The 6,000-nt window shown below is 49.3% G+C and overlaps 1 long non-coding RNA gene across 1 annotated transcript; it reads right to left on the bottom strand.

Annotated features, from left to right (window-relative positions):
• Window positions 1–2,176: 2,176 nt before the first annotated feature.
• On the bottom strand, window positions 2,177–3,288 carry LOC121150159. Its single transcript, XR_005882939.1, has 2 exons — window positions 2,591–3,288; window positions 2,177–2,287 (listed from the first exon to the last, which is right to left on the bottom strand). It is a non-coding gene; the product is annotated as an uncharacterized LOC121150159 (long non-coding RNA).
• Window positions 3,289–6,000: the final 2,712 nt, after the last annotated feature.

Raw genomic sequence — 6,000 nt, 5'->3', positions numbered from 1 at the left:
CTCCCAGCACCAGGCGGCCTGGCCCCAGGCCTGGGTCTGGCCCGCCAGCTGGAGTGCACACAGCTGGCCTGCAGGCCCTTCCTCTCCCAGCATGTTGGGACTCCCACCTGGCCTGACCCAGCAGCACAGCAGCAGTGCCCAGCGTGAACACAGCATGCCTGGACAACTCCAGAGCATCCTGCAGGCTTCGAGGGACGGAGACTGAGCCTGCAGGTGCCGGTGACCTCCTGCCCTCATTGAAAGGTGTCCCGGGGAAGGAGCACACAGGTGTCAGACACTGCTTCCTGCTTGTGGATCGGAGGAAGAGATGCTGAGAGCAGTCCGTCTTGGACTCGTACGACCTTGTCCGTTTAGGAGGGTCGACTCAGTGACCCCGTCAGAAGCTCTTGCGCTCACATGGGCTTCCTTCTGGACAAGATGCTGAAGGTGTCTCCAGCGCGACTGCTGAGCAGCGGTCGGAAGTCTGAACATGTCACAAACTTCCAGGTGGAATGGCTTCCAACTCTGCATTTAATTGACCGTCATTGATGATCCCTCAGCGTTCTGAGGACATTTCCAGGGTAGCTGGTCGGGTGGTTGGACTTAGGGGCTTGCTGCAGGAGCATTAGTATGTCTTCAACGCCTCAATATCGAGTTTGACTTTTATAACTGAATAGCTTTGTGTTGCAACTGTTGATTTTGACAGCTCCTAAACACACATGCATGTAATTTTGGGGCCGTCCCTGGCACCGGCACAGTCCCAGGGGCCGTGAGGGAGGGCCAGGCAGGGAGGCTTGTTAGACTCAGGGAGAGTCCAACCCCGTGGAGGGGAGTCACACCGTCATTGGCAAAACAAGTCAAACGCAGAGGCTGCAATAAGCATGAGGATTTTATTGAACATTCGCGAATGGGCAACAGAGTCTCTGGAGGCATCCAGGACTCTGTGCGCCCCAAGCAGGTTAAAGCACCTTTTTAAAGGACAAAACCGCAAACTTCGCATAACAGCTGGCATTTTACTTTAAGATTAGAATCTCTTTTATTCCTGCAGCTGCCTGCTCCGGCCTTGCTACCTTATCTCTTTTATTCCTGCAGCTGCCTTGTTCATGTCTGGGAAACTGAAACTTTTACTTCCTTCATGAAATAGCTTTTCTATATTTATTCCAACATGGCTCTACTCTTGCTCAGCAGAAAGCAATATACAGAAGCAAAATCAAGCGGTTATTCTAAGCTCTTACATTCCCCCCTTTTCTTTTAGGACATATTTTTATCTTAAAATATAAGCATTAGCAGGCATTTTCTTGTACAGGCTGATATTGGCTGGTTAATACAAAGGCTTGAATTATTGACAATCTTTTTTTTTTATGAACTGTAATAAACGATTAATAATGCAAGGTCCTATAGTTAAAAGGAGTAATAACAATATTAAAGGTCCTGTTATAGCAGAGATGAGAGTGGTTAGCCAGGGTGATTGAGAGAACATGTTTTCAAACCATCCTTTTTGGGCTGACAATTCTTTCTGTCTTTTATTTAATCTGTCTCTGAGTCGATCTAAAGTCTCAGTCACATTTCCAGTTTGGTCAGCATAGAAACAATATTCTTCCTTTAAGGCGGCACACAATCCTCCTTCTTTTAACAATAGTAAATCTAGTCCTCTCCTGTTTTGCAACACTACTTCTGACAGAGAGGTAAGAGACTCTTTTAGTCCTCTGACTGACTGTTCTAAGGCCTGTAGGTCTTCATTCATAGCCTGGTGTAGTCCTTGGTAATAGTCTGTTCTCGACAGAGCAGTTGCTCCGGTGGTTATGCCAGCGGCTATTCCTCCTGTACCTAGTAACACGGCTAGAGTAATAGAGACAGGCTCTCGCTTGGCCCTCCCTGGATGTTCATAGGCAGCTAGAACAGTCTCAGACGGAAGGTACGTTATTCTTGGCCACAATTGAACAAGCACACAGAAGTCTTTGGTGACGTTAAGAACCTTTAGAGGATTTGGGGTTCGTTGAAGTTTCCATTCTGGTTCCTGGTCAGTCCCTGTAGTCCCTGTTGCTGGCTGATCCTTGGCGTGTTTCACGTGGGAGGCATGTACCCAGGCAGCAATTCCGTCGACTTTCAGGGCGGTTGGAGTAGTCAGTAGGACAGTAAAGGGTCCTTTCCACCGTGGTTCTAAGGTTTTTGCCTGGTGTCTCCGGACATACACCTGGTCTCCTTCCTTGAACGGGTGAGGGCACGGTGGAATGTCTTTGTCCTTGTAGGCCTCTGCAAGCGGTTTCCAGATGTACTCTCTCACTGCTCTGAGAGCCTGGAGATGCGCCTGTAACGAGGGTGGATGGGGGAACATGGTAGGATCAAAATCACAGAAAGAGGATGCCGGTGGTGGGCTCCCATATAATATTTCAAAGGGAGTCAGCCCATGATATGCAGGAGTGTTGCGCACTCGAAAAAGGGCCATAGGGAGGAGTCGTACCCAGTCTTTTCCGCCAGTCTCTAGGGCTAATTTAGTCAAGGTCTCTTTTAGAGTTCTATTCATTCTTTCTACCTGGCCTGAACTCTGGGGTCGATAAGCACAATGTAGTTTCCAATGAATCCCCAAACTCTTGGCCACCCCCTGACTTACCTGGGAGGCGAAAGCGGGACCGTTATCTGACCCTAATACTTGCGGCAATCCGTACCGGGGAAAAATTTCTTCAAGGAGTTTTTTTAACGACTGTCGTGGCCGTTTCATTCTTCGTGGGGTAGGCTTCTACCCAGCCTGAAAAGGTGTCTACAAAAACTAAGAGATATTTATAACCATACAGTCCCGGTTTTACTTCAGTAAAGTCTATTTCCCATTGTATTCCCGGTCGGTGTCCTCGGGCACGGGCTCCTTGGGGGAGTTTTAGTCGCCCTGCGTTTACCTGGGCACAAGGCTTGCATTGGTCCACTGTAATTTGAGTAAGAAACTGCAGGTCAGGAGTTATAAACGGGCATTTCTCATTTGCAAGTAGAGCGTGCATTTTTCTCCGGCTCAAATGAGTGAGGCGGTGGAGGTGTTCAATGATTTCAGTAGCTATGCGATAGGGCAGGATGACCTTGTCTCCTTTTCTCCATGCTTTGCACTTAGCATCCCACTCCCCTTCGAGTTTTTTAATGAGAGCTCTGTCATTATCAGTATATTTAAATGGAACTCCCCAGTTGCAGACTATGTCATCTGTGTTTTGCCTGGTCTCTTCGGGTCCCATTTTTGAGTTTATTTCCAGGGGTAGGGCTGAGATTGGCTCAGTGGCAACAGTTTTTGCAGTCTGGTCTGCCAGTCTATTTCCTCTAGCTACTGGATCTGTTCCTTTTTGGTGGCCCGGACAATGAATAATGCTCAGTCTTTTTGGAAGGAATAGTGCCCTTAAGAGGTTTATTATCTCTTGCTTGTTCTTTATTTCTCGTCCTCCTGAAGTTAAGAGGCCCCTTCTGCGATAAATCTCACCGTGCACATGGGCCGTAGCAAAAGCATACCTACTGTCAGTATAGATGTTTGCTACTTTTCCCGCCGCCAGTTCTAGAGCCTTTGTGAGGGCTATTAGTTCAGCTCGCTGGGCCGACGTCCCTGGCTCTAGGGCACTGGCCCAGACTATGGAGTCATTGTTACTCACCACTGCTGCTCCTGCCCGCCGAGTTCCCTCGGTGACATAGCTGCTGCCATCTGTGAACCAGGTTACCTCCGCGTCTGGTAGAGGCTGGTCAGTTAGATCTTCACGAGTCCCATGAACTTCGGCCAGAATCTGGGAGCAGTCATGGGGGGCATCCTTGGCCGTTCCCGGCTCCGGCAATAGGGAAGCGGGATTGAGCGTAGCAACTGGTCCAAAAGTAATGCGTTCAGGAGCTAAGAGCAAAGCCTGGTAGTGAGTCATGCGGGCGTTTGAAAGCCACCTGTCTGGCGGTTGGCGGACAACCGACTCCACAGCATGTGGAGCTATTATTGTGACTTTCTGTCCCAGGGTTAGTTTGTTTGCGTCCCTGAGCAGGGTCGCAATAGCTGCTACCATGCGCAGGCAAGGGGGCCACCCTGAGGCCACTGGATCTAGTTTCTTTGAAAGGTAGGCAACCGGTCGTCTCCAAGGGCCTAGGGACTGAGTCAATACTCCTTTTGTAATTCCTTTGGCCTTATCCACATACAGTGTGAATGGTTTTGTGACATCAGGCAGTCCCAGGGCCGGTGCCGTTAGGAGGGCCTCTTTAATGCAATCAAAAGCCCGTTGTTGTTCTTTTCCCCAGATGAAGGAGTTTTTTTTTCCTTCGTTAACATGTACAAGGGAGCGGCCAGCTCCGCAAACCCAGGTATCCACAGCCGGCAGAATCCTGTCGTTCCCAGAAACTCACGTACCTGTCGGGAGTTCCTTGGGACTGGTATAGACGCCACCGCAGCTTTCCTGGCTTCAGTTAACCATCTTTTTCCTCCCTTTATGACATATCCTAGGTAGGTTACCTCCTCTCTGCATATCTGGGCTTTCTTGGCAGATGCCCGATATCCTAGGGCTCTCAATTCACGTAACAGGGCCCTTGTCCCTTCTAGGCAGGCCTCTCTGGTAGGTGCTGCCAGCAAGAGATCATCTACATATTGGAGGAGAGTCAGATTGGGGTTATTTAATCTGAATGCCACCAAGTCTTGATGTAGGGCCTCATCAAAGATGGTGGGGGAATTTTTGAAGCCTTGTGGCAATCGAGTCCAAGTCAGTTGCCTACTTACTCCATGTTCCGGATCTCTCCATTCAAAAGCAAATAAAGGTTGGCTCGCCGGGCTCAGTCTGTAGCTAAGTCGACCCGCCGATCAGTCGTCCACCGGTACGCGCGTCCTCCTGTGGCTCCCTGTACCCACGAGGTCTTCTGGCTCATAGGTCCATCAGTAGTTGTCAAAACTGAATGTTGAGCCCCGGTGTCTACTAGAAACGTGGTGGGCTTGCCTCCCACAGACAGAGTTAGCCTGGGCTCAGGGGGAGGCTCCTGGCCCCGACTGGCCTAGTCTTCTAAAGTCAAAACTGAGGTCTGCCTTTTCTTGTTTCTAGGATTGTTGGGACAATCCTTTGCCCAATGGCCGTTTTCTTTACAGTAAGCACATTGATCTTTCCCTAAACGGTTTCGCCGCTCACCTCCCTGTTCCTTAAACTGTCTCCCTATCTCAGTTCCCTGGGATGTTATTTGCTTGTTATGAACTACAGTGGCCAAGATACGGCTCAGTTCTTTATTCCGTCGCTTATCTCTCTTATTCTCTCTTTCTTCCTGCATCTTTCTTAGTCTCTCTTCTCTCTCTCCCGGAGTCTCTCTCTTATTGAAAATTTTATCTGCCTCTTTTACTAAGTCCTGCAAGCTATAATTCTGCAATCCTTCTAGTCTTTGTAACTTATTTCGAATGTCTGGTGCCGACTGTCCTATGAAAGCCATAATCACTTCCCCCTGTTTATCTTCACTTGCCGGATCAAACGGTGTATACATGCGGTATGCTTCCATTAGTCTTTTTAAGAATCCCGCGGGAGTCTCCCCAGCTCCCTGTAGAACTGCTCTTACCTTAGCCAAATTAGTGGGTCGCCTTCCGGCACCCTTGAGACCTGCCAACAGAGTCTGGCGATAAAGACGGAGACGCTCCCTACCATTTGGAGTGTTGAAGTCCCAATTAGGTCGGACAAGGGGAACACTTCATCAATTTCGTTTGGAAGTTGGGTGGGCTGCCCATCAGCCCGAAGGACATTCTTTCTGGCCTCCATCAGCACCCGTTGGACTTCTTCTGTGGTCAGTAGAGTCCGTAACAGCTGCTGACAATCATCCCAAGTCGGCTGGTGCGTCAACAAGATGGACTCGATGAGACCTGTTAATGCTTGGGGGTCTTGGGAGAAAGGAGGGTTATGAGTTTTCCAATTATACAAATCAGAGGCAGAGAAAGGCCAATACTGGACCTGCCCCCCTACAATTCTCAAGGGGTACAATTGTGAAGACCATTGCCCTTCTCCTCTTTCTCCCTCCTTTAATTGAGCCCTGCGTAGCCGCAACCTGGTATGGATT

The sequence above is a fragment of the Ochotona curzoniae genome, unplaced genomic scaffold (assembly GCF_017591425.1).
Source record: "Ochotona curzoniae isolate NIBS_2020 unplaced genomic scaffold, NIBS_Ocur_1.0 scaffold_4937, whole genome shotgun sequence".
Lineage (NCBI taxonomy): Eukaryota > Metazoa > Chordata > Mammalia > Lagomorpha > Ochotonidae > Ochotona > Ochotona curzoniae.
The sequence above is the reverse complement of the archived record's forward strand: the minus strand, read 5'-3'. Positions and strand labels throughout refer to the sequence as shown.